General features: G+C 33.6%; 1 long non-coding RNA gene across 1 annotated transcript; it reads left to right on the top strand.

Annotated features, from left to right (window-relative positions):
* Positions 1-1,054: 1,054 nt before the first annotated feature.
* Positions 1,055-3,943, top strand: LOC141707576 (uncharacterized). The gene is made up of 2 exons (XR_012569093.1): positions 1,055-1,849; positions 1,949-3,943. It is a non-coding gene; the product is annotated as an uncharacterized LOC141707576 (long non-coding RNA).
* Positions 3,944-16,892: the final 12,949 nt, after the last annotated feature.

Genomic DNA, 16,892 nt, shown 5'->3' with positions numbered 1-16,892 from the left:
CTATAATTTAATTTAGGTCTAATTTCTTCTATTATAAATATTCATATAATTTTAAAATCATAATAAAATAAATTATGAGAGATCAATATAAAATTAATGCGGCTCGTACACCTTAACCTACACCCCAATGACAATACCACATGATGTGTGTCCACCGTCTATCCTTGATGGAATAATTTGAGCTATCTGGCACGGCCCAGACGAACCCAGCATGAGCTGTTATATACATGAACCCCAGAGGTGCGTATATATCTTTATCAAGATAATGTTCATGTACCAGTAGTTGGGCTACTAGTTTATAATTTATATTAATATTTAAATAAACATGATGTATTCTGTAGTTGTACCAGAGTTTAGTGATAGCAGTATATATTAGTATAAGTAATACTGGTTGTACACACACATTCTCCTCCTGCAGGACTGTTTGTTACAGTAAATTAAGGCACTATCACATCTCCTCTCACTGAAAAAGTCTCCTGCAATAATATACTTTAGCACTCTTGCAATATGCAGTATTTCTCTTTCTTACTCACTTTGCTTTCTGTTTCCAGATTTATTTAGATCTTTCTTTCTATCAATCACTTTCCCTTTTTAGAGTCTCATGAAGTAGTAGTAATGCAGACATTATTCATTCTTCTTCTTTACCTAAATTTACGCCCTGCCATCCTTTCTTTACCTCTTTTCTTTATCCCACTATTTCTCTTTCTGGATCTACATATCTATTTGTTTTTGTGTGTCATTATATTTATATTTTGTGATTATTGAGGTTTTCGCATTTAAATTCGAAATATTGCTGGATCGAAAGATCTATCTATTGTGCTATGTTGGATTGAACTCTTCCAGAATCTTAAGATATATGTTCATGGAAGTGATTAATATGAATATATCATGCTACTTATTTCATACACACTGTTTATGATTATTTTTTATAATATATATTTAGTTGCCTTTTTAATTATCAACATATATAAATATGTGTTTTTTTAATTACTGAACCGGGGCTTTAGCTAGCTGGATCAGATTTTTCTTTGCATGACTGACCACACATGTACAGTAACACTTGCTAGCAGCTACCTCTAATTTCTTTAGTTTTGAAGGGGCTCTCTAGCTAGAGAGCCTACCTTATTAGGTGGTAAATGAATTTAGTTGTACCTTTATTGGTTTCTTTGATGCATAGTTGTTTTCTTAATGTTATTGTGTATGTTCTTCCTATGTATACTTTTAAATAGCTTGTAATAATTAATTTGAGCAATCTATATGTAGCATGATTCCTCTTGCCAATAATTAGGGTTAGGGTTTATGCTAATTTGGATTGCATTGTAGTATTTACTAAGCATTTGTTTGTATTTTCAAGATTTGGTGTGTACATGTTTATGAATCCGTAGTTCGATTATCTCAAGTCTCCCATTAATGATTAATGTATAAGGTTTTGTTCGATTATCTCAAGTATGTAGTGAAAATAGATCGAAAAAGGGGAGGTTCCTTCAGCCCACTCAAGGGTAGGGATAGAGGTTTGAATTAGCTGCCGACTCATTCACTCAAACACAGCAGAAGGGGGAGAGTATAGTACTAGTTTGCAGGGGCAGCTGCTGCTGTGAATGTGTGAATGATGCGGGAGATTAATATACTCCTCTTCCTTCTCTTTGCTTGGACTGAAGGGAGCTCCCCTTTTCTAACCCCCCCTATCACCTTACAATCTTCTTACTAATTTCAATTGTATTTCTTTTTTTGCTAGTTACTAATTATCACTTTCTTTAATCTTCGTATATGCATTGCCTGCACGATTCGTCATAAGTTTGTTTATCGCATGCAGTTTTTCATGCCAGAAGAGGACTCTGCGTTTTAATAGGTGAATCTGATATAGCTGTGATGCATTTGTGATTAAGTTCTATATTTGGTTGATAATTTTAGCCCTTTACATTTCTTAATTCTGATTTTATATATGCAGGCTTCTCTTGATATTTTCTTAGATACCACAGATCCTTTTATTGCTTACCTAAAGCAAGGTAGTAAGCATCTACGTTCGTCATGTAAAAACAGGTAAAACAGCTACATTAGCTTATAATTTTTTCTGACAGTATATTGTGTATGTTTGAGATTGTTACATTTTTTCTGCTTAAACCATATATATCTGTACTCCCATACATGGTTAGTGTTTTCATGATCAATACTCCTTAATGTCTTTATTCAATTAGATCACGTGCTATTTGAATCATGTGATTCCAACCTCGTTAATTCACATGGATGAAAATGAAATTTTAAGAATAATAAATTATCAAAAAATCTTCAATCCTCTTACCGAATTGGAATTCCGTTTTTCACGTAATTAGGGGTCAGGACCGAATCGGAACTGAAATAGCACTATTTCAAGAACCGAACCGGACCCGTTTATATGTAAGAACCGAACCGGAACCGAACTGTAAATTTTGGTTCGGTTTGGTTCCGAACCGAAAGAACCGAAGTTATATTTTATTTTATATTTATTTATTTTGCATATTATTTTATATTCTAACTTTTTAAATTTTGACAAGTTTTGATTATTTATTAAGGGTAACTTAGTAAAGAAAGATATTTATTAGTGGTGGATTATTTTAAATTCGATTACTTTCTAATATATAAGAAGAAAACAAATTATAAAAATATTCGAAACTCCATATGTATTTAAAGAAACGAGTAATACAATAAAAATCATATTTTTCTTAAAATTTATCAAAATATTATAAATAAGAAAATATAATACGTAATATATATACATATATTTATATATATTTTTGTATTTATTCATTTATATACGGTTCGGTTCGGTTCTTACGGTTCTAGTATGTTAAGAACCGAACCGAATCGAGAACCGAAATTTCTAGAAAAACAAGAACCGAACCGGAAGAAGCGAACCGGGACCGCAATTTTTGATCGATTCGGTTCGATTCTCGGTTCTGAACCGGGAAATGCTCACTCCTACATGTAATAGAGCAAAACCTTAAATATTTTTATGGACCTCCTCGGGTATTAGTTTGAGGCTCTGGCTAAGCCCTGAGGCCAAACCTTTTATACTAACGAATGGGGCACCGAAAAAATTGAGTTTTTAGGGGTACATCTTTTTTATATACATGAGGGGACAAAAGAATCAAAATTAAAAAATATAGGCTATAAATTTTAGGGGCACATATTTTTAATTTTTATTCTAGAAGACTAACAAAAAATAAGACATTTTTTCTCAATTAGTTGAACCGAAAATAAACGCTATTAATATGTTATTTCTTATAATTTTTTCTATTTTTTGGTGACTCTACATATGTGAGGGCCAGCCCGGACTAGGACTAGATAGTAGCTTTCAGTTGTCAATGTGCCATTTTATTTCAGTCCAATATGGTTCAAATTACCACTTAAATGTAAACCTACGTTATTTCACTTTGTAACAGGGTAATACTACCAGTTACTAGGCTTCAGAAAACTGCTTTTCCGCATAAGTAATAGAGTATAGGGTATATAGTGCTCTTGGAACTTGAAGCAAAACTAGCTTATTATAGGATTATTAATAGGATAAAAGTAGTATTAATAGCAGAGTAGTAGTAGCTTATTGACATTCGTGAGGTTTAGCCTTTTATTATCATCACTTTAAGCAGTTTTACAGGCACCCCACCACCACCATAGATTCGAGACATGTGGTATCATGGGTCTGGATGATCCAACGGTCATTGAATTATCTTGTCTCTTTCAAAAGTTGAAATGAAAAGTCACCAGTGAAGAAAGAATAGGAGTATTGGAAACTGAAGTTGTTCGAAAGTTCGAACTCAACTTGATAACATTTTTGTTTCAATTAATTTGAATTTGATAACTTAAATGAACTAGACTCGAATTTGTACTAATTTTAGGTCAAGGTCCATTTCATTTTTTTTTCATTGTGCTTCAACATTGTTGAATATCGTATGATCATGTTGAAACCTTTCTTTAACAATTTAAAATTTTAGAATGACCGCGATTTAGGGGTGGTCTCAAATTGGAGTGCTCCTTATTTATTTAATTTAAATATTTGTTATTGGTAGTGATATATGTTTTGTTAAGGAGAGTATTGAATAGGACATAAGATACTCGTATTCAGCCATCGTAAGCAAACTAATACGTACTGTGGCAGTAGTCTCAAACCTCGGGCAACTCACTTTGGTATCATTAAAATAGTTTAAACGGGGAGGTGACCTACTGTTTTTTAGGTGTTTTTAAAGTAGTCTATTGAACTCTGAGTTAAGTGTATATAAAATGGGAGTTCAAGGAATGGACCAAGAAGTGAAAGTACAAATTTTTGATCTTCCCCAGATAGAGGCATGTGTATTGTTTAAGCACTTGTCTAACCTCTCTCTCTCTCTGCTCCAATATTATTCTCTTTCCAGGGGGCTGTGCCAAATCTCAAATCTTCACTTTCGTCACTTCATTTTTATAAACAGTCTTTCGCGTGCATGCTTTCCTTATTAGTAGTACATTTCTAGATCCAAACAATCTGCAGTGCTATTAAAATAAGAGGATTATCCAATCAGAAATGCCCAGGTTAATGCGCCGTTGTTTACTAGTTGATATAGAAAACCCTAGTTTTATGCTTGTATCTCTGCATTGCCTCCTTTTTAATTCTATGCTCATCAATTTTACTGTATACATGGGGCAGACTACACGCTCTATGATTTTACAAACTGTAACGACCCGTACTTTCGGAGCACTAAATCTAAATCAAAACTAATATAAAATCCAATTTACTAATCCACAATTCAATTACAAAGGAGACTATTACAAAAGCGCAGGTAACGGAATCCCAAAAGTCAATCTACTCCAAAACTAAGGTCCTCGAACTCCAATGTTATTCCACTCGAATCTCGGACAAAACCTGAAATTGTAAGTAATGAGCTATACAGCCCAGTAAGTACAAATTGACTAACTATTTAACCGGAAAACAATGGGTGTTTTTAATAAAACAAATTTTCTCAAAACGATAATAATTTTGTAAAAACAAATTCTAAAATAAATCCAACCCAAAGTTTTATATTTTAAAATTCAGAATTTAAAACAGAAGAGATCAGATTTTTATAACAGATCAGAACAGAGTAAAACATAACGAAACGATAATTTTTATAAATACCACAGTCTTGATCTACGGCCACACTTTGCCAGTAGCCGGCATCTAATTCTTATTCTTATTCTCATATACCACACTTTGCCAGTGGTCGGCATCTAAAGTTCAATAAATACGCGCCCTTAATAGGTATCTAAAGTTGCACACTTGTGCGCCTACTAAGGGTATCTAAGGCTAGTTCCAGAACTATAGCGTAAATTACGAACGGGTTCGAAAACGTAGAGACTGGGTTTCAAAAGATTCTCGTATCTTATATCTTATACAGTTCGGAACAGAATTCTTATATCTTATACGAAATTCAAAAATCAGAGTATCAAAACTTTTCCGAAAATAAAAGTAAGTCAAAAAGTACTTACCCCAAAGCCTGACCAGATCTGAATATAGCTTTTTTGACCCTCCAAACGACGATTTCTTGGAAAACACAAAACACGAAAGTTGTAGAGAACGAAAAGAGCTTTCCGAAAAGTCCAGGATCACTGAATTCTGACTTAAGATGAATTTTCTACGAATTTTACAAGACTGCTGAATTTTATGAATAAAGACCTACGAATTTTAATGATTAAAACGAGGAAGACGAATAGAATGTATTTATAACGATACAAAACCCTATTTCTTAACCTACAAGTTATCCATATTAGAATTTGATCCAAATTTTAGGCATGTTATTCTAATTCAATTTTAAATCCTAATCTTAATCAACTTTTAATACTTTTTTCTATTATAATCGAATTCTAAAAAAATTACGGGATATTACATACTACCCTCCTTAAAAAGAATTTGGTCCCCAAATTCACAACAATCCTAAAGTTCGAGACACATCTACCCCCTGATCTACCAAAGGTCAAACTATGGTCCACAAGATCGAATCCTAGGGAATGTACTAGTCCCATACCTAATACACTCCGAAAGACAGCCTGCTCTGAATACCAACTGTAACGACCCGTACTTTCGGAGCACTAAATCTAAATCAAAACTAATATAAAATCCAATTTACTAATCCACAATTCAATTACAAAGGAGACTATTACAAAAGCGCAGGTAACGGAATCCCAAAAGTCAATCTACTCCAAAACTAAGGTCCTCGAACTCCAATGTTATTCCACTCGAATCTCGGACAAAACCTGAAATTGTAAGTAATGAGCTATACAGCCCAGTAAGTACAAATTGACTAACTATTTAACCGGAAAACAATGGGTGTTTTTAATAAAACAAATTTTCTCAAAACGATAATAATTTTGTAAAAACAAATTCTAAAATAAATCCAACCCAAAGTTTTATATTTTAAAATTCAGAATTTAAAACAGAAGAGATCAGATTTTTATAACAGATCAGAACAGAGTAAAACATAACGAAACGATAATTTTTATAAATACCACAGTCTTGATCTACGGCCACACTTTGCCAGTAGCCGGCATCTAATTCTTATTCTTATTCTCATATACCACACTTTGCCAGTGGTCGGCATCTAAAGTTCAATAAATACGCGCCCTTAATAGGTATCTAAAGTTGCACACTTGTGCGCCTACTAAGGGTATCTAAGGCTAGTTCCAGAACTATAGCGTAAATTACGAACGGGTTCGAAAACGTAGAGACTGGGTTTCAAAAGATTCTCGTATCTTATATCTTATACAGTTCGGAACAGAATTCTTATATCTTATACGAAATTCAAAAATCAGAGTATCAAAACTTTTCCGAAAATAAAAGTAAGTCAAAAAGTACTTACCCCAAAGCCTGACCAGATCTGAATATAGCTTTTTTGACCCTCCAAACGACGATTTCTTGGAAAACACAAAACACGAAAGTTGTAGAGAACGAAAAGAGCTTTCCGAAAAGTCCAGGATCACTGAATTCTGACTTAAGATGAATTTTCTACGAATTTTACAAGACTGCTGAATTTTATGAATAAAGACCTACGAATTTTAATGATTAAAACGAGGAAGACGAATAGAATGTATTTATAACGATACAAAACCCTATTTCTTAACCTACAAGTTATTCATATTAGAATTTGATCCAAATTTTAGGCATGTTATTCTAATTCAATTTTAAATCCTAATCTTAATCAACTTTTAATACTTTTTTCTATTATAATCGAATTCTAAAAAAATAACGGGATATTACACAAACAAACCAAATTGATAGCTCCTAACCGTTGGGGTTGGGTTTTTTCAATTATAAAACTGAATTTTTGATTTGATTTTTATTTTTCAACCACCCGAGATAATCATCGAACCATTAATATATATAAAGCAATGTAACATAAAAAATGATCCTGAAAATATTTTCAAATAACATATAACGTTATTTTATTTATGGGACTCATATTCATGTATTAAAAACAACTAATAACATTACAACACCTCACCATTTGATAATGGTTTCGGAAACGTTTTTGGTAACTTTAGCAATTCTCGTACATAAATAATATAAAGAATTTTTTTTAGAATTAAACTTTTGAGGAAAAAGTAAAACTTTTAAGTTCAAACTGCTCGGTAATTGTTTCTCTTCACAAATATCCCCCGGTTGTTTGATATTTCAATTACTGTTCATCAGGAAATATTACAAAAACAATGTAACAACTGAAAACTAAAAAGTAAAAACCAATCAATTGCTAACCCCAAACCCATTGAACTACTATGCATATCGGATAAAGCCATAGCTTTCGACCACTTCAGTTATCCCTTTTAATGTCAAAGAAAAACTTTTATAATTAAAGAAATACAATCGGTTTGAAACTGGAATGATTAATGAAACAAATCAAATCATTTTTTAATTGCTTCGACTTGTTCTCGTTTCAAAGCCAAGTGATTTTTAGCTTCGGTTTTGTGATATACAAAGTTAAATAATACCATTTGGTTTGGTTTCGCTACGGGAACAGCTAAAATCGGCCAAATCTAGTCCTATATGTATGTATCAATCTCTGTATATATTGATGTATCTCATACACATGAGTATATAACAAAGAGTAGTGCTAAAGACACCAAAAATTGTACAAAAAATTATTAGAAAATGATGTGTCATGGTTGATGTGGCCGTTTAGAATGATTTAATTGGTGTTTTTGATATAAATGCATGGGGGGTCCATTTTCATTTAGCCAATAAAAATTTGACACTTGAAATTTTGTAAATTTTTTGGGAACCAATTTGGTACTCTTAGCATTTTCCTATAACAAATTTGCACATATCAATTATATATTTGACATTCCCTGTATTGTTAAATTTAATGTAATTGGAAATTTTAGTATTATACCAGCTTAATTAGTTATATATAAAAAAATAAAATGCAAAAAAATATGCCATTGATACACAAATAATACTACTAGTGATTGTGCGTGCGAATTATAAGAACATGCATGCACGTAACTGTAAACAAAAATGAAACTATAATTTCCTATTAGCTAAAAATCCTATGTGACACTCAAATATATATATATTAGGTAAAAAAACAGCCCTCCAACCATATCATCTGTTAACAAAAAATTTAGATAGTTCATCACATGTTAGATATAATATCTATGTGCAAGCACAAATACAAGAAAGTAATCAAGAAGTCAATTAATGAAGCAAAAGAAGATAATATATATTCATTCATTAATTAAGAAGTAGAATACAAGATTTTCATAGAATTTTAAAAATAAAATCCTAAACAATCTATCTATTCTAACTTCTTCTTTTCTTCTTCCAGTTTCTTCAATGTCCTCCGATGGAATATTCGTGACATTGAACCTGCAAGAGAAATGATATTCTCTTGCAATGCCAGCCATACGAGGCGGCGTTGTTCTTCCTCGAGACGCCTTTGTGCAGCCACATCAGCTCATCTCATCTCTTCAAACTGAACGTCTAGTATAAAGAGATGAAGGGACTCGGTGTCATCTAAGTTCAGTCGATCAAGAATCGACTGAGAAATCTCAGAATGATGATAATCTTGGCCATGGAAGACTTCCCTGAGTCGACCAATGTCGAAATACAATCTCCCGTAATCAAGATTTGCAATTAGACGGTAGACTCCATGTGAAAGAGAATAGATGGCCATTGATTTATAATAAAGATTATGAGTATTTTGGAATTTGTGAGTGAAAAGATAATGAGAAGCTTTGAGAGTGAAGGGTTATATTTTTAAAAAAAGATAGTAGAAACTGAAGAAACTCTCTGATTGACCATGCAATAATTAGTCATAATAAGCATACACAATTACGTGTATCTAGGCAAGCAAAAAGTAACCTCTCTCTTCATATTCCTATTCCCAATGTAAATACTCAAGTATCAGCGGATACTTGCATCAGTAGCTAACCCATTTAAGAAATTAAAAGATATTTCACTCACTCACTGATTAATTAAAAATACCGTTTATAATTTATTTCAAATAAATTCAAAATAATCAATGAAGTATAACAGTCAATCATGGTTTGACCATTATCAGTATCTTAATTACTAGTATCAGGATTTATCAACTACTGACATAAACTATTAGTCAAAACAGGTTTAACTAATAACCTTTATAAGCATAATTAGTAGTTCAACATTCAATTATCACATCAGATCATTTAGCACAGTTTACATGTTATCATGGCATCAAGCATTTAGCATAAGAATCAGTATGTAACAAGTACTGACAAATAATAAGATACCATGATTCAAAAATATCAGCAGACTTAATTATCAAAGTTCGAGAACTGTCTTGAAATCATTCCCAATTCATTCACCAATCTTTTGAATGTAGCTTCATAGAGAGGCTTGGTGAATATATCTACTACTTGCTGATCTGTTGGAACAAAAACCAATTCCATTGTACCAACTTCCACATGTTCCCTTATAAAATGATATCTGATACTGATGTGCTTAGTCATTGAATGCTGCACTAGATTTCCTGTCATTGCTATAGCAATTTGATTATCACAATATATAGGAATAGATGAATAGTCTAACCCATAATCCAGCAGCTGATTCTTCATTCATAGAATCTGAGCACAACAACTTCCTGCAACAATGTATTTTCCTTCTGCAGTTGAAGTGGAAATTGACTTTTGTTTCATACTGTACTAAGAAACCCATCTGCCTCCAAGAAATTGGCAGCTTCTAGAAGTGCTTTTATTGTCTATTTTGCATCATGCAAATCAGCATCTGAATATCCAATTGGCTTAAAGTCTGAATCTCTATGATATCATAATCCCAGATTCATGATGCCTTTGAGATAATTAAAAATTCTCTTCACAGCTAATAGATGAGGTTCTCTAGGTTCAGCTTGGAACCTTTCACAAAGACATGTAGCAAAAATAATATCAGGTCTACTAGCAGTCAGGTATAGGAGTGAGCCAATCATACCTCTGTAGTTAGTTACATCTACTGAAGAACCAGTATATAAATCCAACTTGGTTGCAGTGGCCATAGGAGTTGATGCAGTTAAGCAGTCTTGCATTCCAAATCTTTTGAGTAAGTTCCTAGTGTATTTGGATTGATTTATGAAGATTCCTTCATTAGTCTGTTTAACTTGTAACCCCATAAAGTAACTCAATTCTTCCATCATACTCATTTCATACCTAGACTGCATTAGCTTTGCAAATCTCTCACAGAGTTTATCATTAGTAGAACCAAAAATGATTTCATCAAAATATATTTGTACTAACAACAAGTCCTTACCATGGTATTTATAAAAAAAAAGATTTATCAATTGTACCTCTTGTGAAACCACTATCTAGCAGAAATAGAGCTAGTATTTCATACCAGGCTCTTGGAGCTTGCTTCAATCCATAGAGTGCTTTATCCAATAAGTAGACATGATCTGGATACCTTGGATCAATGAACCCTGGAGGCTGTTCAACATAAACTTCCTCTTCGAGTTCTCTATTTAAGAATGAACTCTTCACATCCATTTAGAACACTTTAAAATTCTTGTGAGCGGCATAGGCAAGAAAGATCCTTATTACCTCTAACCTTGTAACTGAAATGTCTCATCATAATCAATGCCTTCTTGTTATGAGTAACCGTTTGTAACCAGTCTTGCTTTGTTCCTTGTAACAATACCCTCACTGTCAGTTTTGTTTTTGAGCACCCACTTTGTGCCAACTAAAGATCTGTTCTTTGGTCTTGGCATAAGAGTTCATACTTTATTCCTTTCAAACTCCTTGAGTTCCTCTTGCATTGATGTGACCCAGTCAGCATCTTGCAAAGCTTCTTCAACCTTCTTAGTTTTAGTTTGAGATAGAAAAGAATGGTAGAGACATTCATTCCGAGTGGCTTTTCTTGTTTTTACACCACTATCAGGGTTTCCAATGATTAAGTCAGGTGTGTGTGACTTAGACCATTTTCTTGCAGATGGAAGTTGAGTCTAGAAGAAGAACCTCCCCTTGATCCATGAATTCTCCGTTATTTTCTTTAGTAGTACCACTATTATTTCCTGATGCTCCCCCTGAATCAGTGTCCCCATTATTATCAGTATTTGACTCATCAGAGTTTGAGGAAGATGAGTCTGATGATCTTTTTATTGATGTTTATTGAGTTGAATCACTTGTAGTAGTCTCTAAATTTGAATCATGTTGCTCCTCCTCAACATATACTACTCTGTCAGAAGAATTTCCACTATTCTGTGGAACTTCAGAGCTTCAAGTGATATCAGGATTTACTGAATCAGAGTCAGGATTTAGAAGTTCAGCATAAGGTACTTCATTTTTATATCTCAACTTGTCATGGTCATCTGCATCTTCTCGACATGCTATCTTTTTGTCATCAAAAGATACATGTATAGACTCCATGATTGTTCTTGTTCTCAGATTGTAAACTCTGAAGGCTTTTGTAGATAATGGATATCCCACAAAGATTCCTTCATCAGCTTTTAAGTCAAACTTGGTAAGCTGCTCCGGATGAGTTTTGAGAACAAAACACTTACAACCAAATATATGAAATTATTTCATATTTAGATTATTTCCTTTCACCATCTCAAATGGTTTCTTTCCATGCTTGTTGATCAATGTTGTATATTTTGTAAAGCAAGCAGTTTGCACAACCTCAGCCCAGAAGTAGATAGGCAATCTTTCTTCTTCTAGCATGGTTCCTGCAGCTTCTATCATAGTTCTATTCTTTCTTTCAACAACTCCATTTTGTTGTGAAGTTCCAGGAGCAGAAAACTCTTGTTTTATCCCCTTGAGTTTGCAGAACTCTTCCATACAGCTATTTTTTGAATTCAGTTCCATTATCACTTCTGATGATCTTCACTTTGTATGTTGACCCTTTTTCCAGCTCCCTCACATGATCAAGAAGAATGGATGGAGTTTAATCCTTGGTGTGTAGAAAATACACCCATGTGTATCTTGTATATTCATCAACAATCACAAGCGCACACCACTTCTTGGCAATAGACATAACATTCACTGGACCAAAGAGATCAACATGAAGTAGATGATATGGTTCAAGAATTGAGGATTCATTTTTACTCTTGAAAGATGTCTTCCTTTGTTTGGCTTTCTGGAATGAATCACATAAGCCATCAGGAGTAAACACTGCATTGGGAAATTCTCTTACAAGATCTTTCCTCACAAGTTCATTGATATTGTTGAAGTTAAGGTGAGAAAGTCTTTTATGCCAGTTCCAGCTGTCTTCCACATATGCTCTACTCTGTAGACAAACTTCTGAATTATCAATTCTTGTGGAGACCCTGGCTTCATATAAACTACCATGTCTCACATCAGTCAATGTGATCTTGCCATCAGACTTACTGATAATTTCACAATGCTCCTTGTAAAAGTTGACATGGTAACCTCTGTCACAGATTTGATTCACACTAATCAGATTATGCTTGAGTCCTGCAACTAGAGCTACATTTTCAAAGATGATATTTCCAACTTTGATTTTTCCATATCCAAATATTTTTTCCTAAGTTGCCATCTCCATAAGAAACGCTTGGGCCAGCCTTCTCCTCAAATTCTGATAGCAGGGATTTATAACCAGTCATATGTCCTGAGCATCCACTGTCCAAGACTAGAGCATTCCTCCTGTCACCCTGCAATCAACAATTTGTATCAGTTAGTGTTTTTAAGGACCCGGACTTGCTTGGATCTTTTGGCCTTTTTAAGTTTGTTAACAAATGCAGCAGAAGACTTCATATCAGAATTTATGTTAACATTCTTATTATCAGTATTTATACATGCAGAACCAGATTTTGCTTTAACTAAAGAGGGGTTCAGTTTATAAAAATCATAATAAAAACTGTGATACTCTTTACATGTATAAATAGAGTGCTAAACACTTCCATAATGAAAACAAAGATTTTGTGGTTTATATCTAGCTGTTATGTTCCTAAACTCTGATTTAGAAGGAACAACTTTTATCTCTTTATTCTTCCTGCATAAATTAGCAAGATGATTAGTGCTAGCATAGTTTGAACATGTTTTTCTAGGTACATTAGATGGGGTTACATAATTTCCATTCTTATTAACACCTACCTTGCCATTCCTATTTTTCCTAGACATTTTTCTCTTGTCTTTCATGTGTAGATCCTTCAGCTTTTGCTTAAGCTGTTTCTGAGTCATTGAATCAATAGTTACTGAATTGTGCGAACTTTTTCACTCTTTTCAGTAATTAAGTTTGATCTAGGTGTTGAGGTAGTACCTTCCTCATGAATTAACTTTACAGAATTAGCACTAGGATTAAACTTAATGGTCTTTATTTGAACCTTGTTCAATTTGACCTGACTATTAGTTTTTATTGGTTCTGTTTTCTCAGTATCTTCTCCACTTTTCTTATCAGAATTAGATCTGACTAAATATCCTAATCCTGATCCCCAACAGCCATTTTTTAAGATTTTCCGAGTTGTCTTTCCTGAGTTAGTCCAAAGTTTAATGATTTCTCTTTCTTTAGCTAGCTCCTTTTCTAGATAAGCATGTTTTTCTAACAATTTTTCTTTAACATAAATAGAATTATCTCTTTCTTTTTGAATTTCTAGCATGGAAAACAACTCAGTTTCTAGGTAATCATTCATTTTCTTAAGCACAGAGTTTTCACTCTTGATTCTATTGTTCTCTAAGGTTTGATCCCTAAAATTAACATGCAAAGTCTTAAAAAATAATCTTATTTCATAGATAACATTAGTATCAAATGCAAGAGTAGACTGGGGTACCTTTAATTCAGCATTGTCGGTCTCAGCATTAGCATTTTCCATGAGAGCATAATTGATCCCATCATCTGAGTCTGATGAATCATCCCAATTTCTCTTCTTTGAGATCAAAGCTTGTTTATTCCCAGCTCTGGGTTTTCTGCAGTCAGTTGCAAAGTGTCCAAGTCCCTCACAGTTGTAACATCTCTCTTTTGACTTGTCAGGTTTTCCAGATCTAGCTTCCTTCCAATTTGTATCTCTTCTGTTGTTCCTCTTATCAGAGTTTGAGGAACTGGAACCTTTTCTGGAAAATCTTCTCCCTTTCCTGAAGTTTATGTAGACCATCTTCTTGAAGCTTTTAACCAGTAGGGTAGCCATTTGATCCATATCTTCATTGTTGTTGTGATCACTATCAGTATTTAATTCAGCATCAGGATTTGAGTCATCATCAGAATTTGATGATTCAGTATCTGACTTAGAAATCATGGCTTTTCCTTTGGAGTATCTTTTCCTCCTAGCTTTCTCTTTTGGCTTCTCTTCAACTTTGAGTGCAACTAGTCTAGATTTTGATCCTTTGCTCCATCTCTAGTTCATGAGTTTTTATAACTCCATAGATCTCATCTAGAGGTGTGATGTCAAGTTGATAGGTATCCCCGATTGATGAGACTTTAAAGTCCCACTTTTCCGGAAGAGCAAGTAGGAACTTTAAGTTTGAGTCCTCCAAATCATATTCTTTGTTGACAAGGGATAAGTCATTCATCAACTTTTGAAATCTGTCATAGATCTCAGTTAGGGATTCATTGTCCTTTGAGCCAAAGTGCTCATATTCTTGAGTAAGTATTGTCCTCCTATTCTTCTTGATAGTATTGTACCTTGACACTTTACTTCTAAAGCATCCCATATCTCTTTTGTTATTTTACATCCAATGACTCTATTGGACATAACACTATTAGGATTGTTGTGCAGGATATGTCTAACCTTAGAATCCTTCATGATAGAAGAGATATCTTCAGGAGTATAGTCCTTCATGTCTTTGTCTATCATCTTCTCTGGTTCTTCTGCAAGCGAAACAACTACTTTTATTGTTTTTTGAGGACCATCATAGATCCTGTTCAGATATTCAGGATTTGTGGCTTCCAAGCACATGGTCATCCTGACTTTTCAGATTGGATATTCATGCACTTTCAGGATGGACACCTTGATTGCTTCATACCTACTCATGTTGTTGCTTATCTGTGATGTGGTTGGGGGTTGTGGCTTCAGATCCAGATTCTGTGTTTCTTCTTCTCCTTTGTCTGACATGGTTGATTAATCTTCAGATCTTAAACTGTTTACACGTTAGCAGCAAGCTCTGATACCAATTGTTAGGCCCTTAATCAACTATAGAGGGGGGGGGTGAATACAGTTAATATAGTTAACTTGACAAAGCTTCAACAAAATTAACAATTTTATATTAATCTTATAAAAACTTATTACACAAGTACTTTCTCCAAAGGATGAAAAAATATCCTTGAGAGCTGCTAGGTTATGCGAAAGATATAACAATGTCGCAATGCTTATAACATGAACCTAATGTGTGTTTTATATAGAGAACAACTACCAATATATAAGGAATCCTATTCTATTAACAACAAGGAAACCTATACTATTTCTTCTGAGATAAAGTCCTTCACCGCCTTGAAATTCCTGTTTCCTTTTCCTCCTCGAAGATCAACTGATGTGACAAATACTGATTTCATTATCTGTTAACATCATCATCCGTTGAAATCATCATCCGTTGATATCCAATCATCCGTTGATATTTCATCATTTGTTCATGCTGTCATCATCATCCGTTGATATGTAAGTTCTGAAATGAACTTCTGATAGTTTATGTTTGATTTTATCAATTTCTTCTAACATTCCCACATAACGTAGAAAGCCAAAGAAGGTGAAGAAAGATAAGACATATCTGGAACTTGAAGCTAGGTATGAAGCATTTATGAAGAAGCAACAAGGAAAAGTTTATATTACTGAAGGAAAGAGTTGTGATAACACAGATGATGAAGATGATGGTGAAGAATATAGAAATTATGCTCTCATGGCCTTGGAGGAAGGAGAGTCATCTGCATCAAAATCTTAGGTACCTATCCTAACGACCTTTCACTTAATTGCTTCAAAATATAAATAAACTATTGAAAAGATGAGTGTAGAAATATTTCACATTCACACAAGCATGTTTGATGCTACTGAGAAAATGAATAGGCTATCAAAAGTCAATGAAAAACTTTAAATTGAGAAACAAGAACTAGAGATGTAGCTTGTAAGTTTAGAAATAGTTAGACAAGAAATTGAATACCTTAAAGACAAGCTTAAATGTGCAGAGGAAAGCAGTATTGAGAGATAAAATTGAGAAAACTGATCTTAAGATTAAGTCATTTAAAAATTCCTCGGTTGGTCAATATTATGAGAAGAACAAATCCTGTACTAATATAGCATTTGGATTGGACTATGAGGTTGGTTAATCTCAAAAGAAAAGTCAATTTAACAAAGGTAAGAAAAGTGTGAACAAGGAACTTCCCCCTGTGCTTCAAAAGGTGAATGCACCCTTGTTCAAAGTCTGTGAGGTGAATTTCAGTGAAGAGGAGCTCATCATAAAACAAGAAATTACAAATGAAAAAAAAATATCAAATCAACTGTCAACACTGATAG

This window comes from Apium graveolens, chromosome 2 (assembly GCF_009905375.1).
Source record: "Apium graveolens cultivar Ventura chromosome 2, ASM990537v1, whole genome shotgun sequence".
NCBI classification, from domain to species: Eukaryota; Viridiplantae; Streptophyta; class Magnoliopsida; order Apiales; family Apiaceae; genus Apium; species Apium graveolens.
Note: the sequence above shows the minus strand (reverse complement) of the source record. Positions and strands in the feature narration are given on the sequence as shown.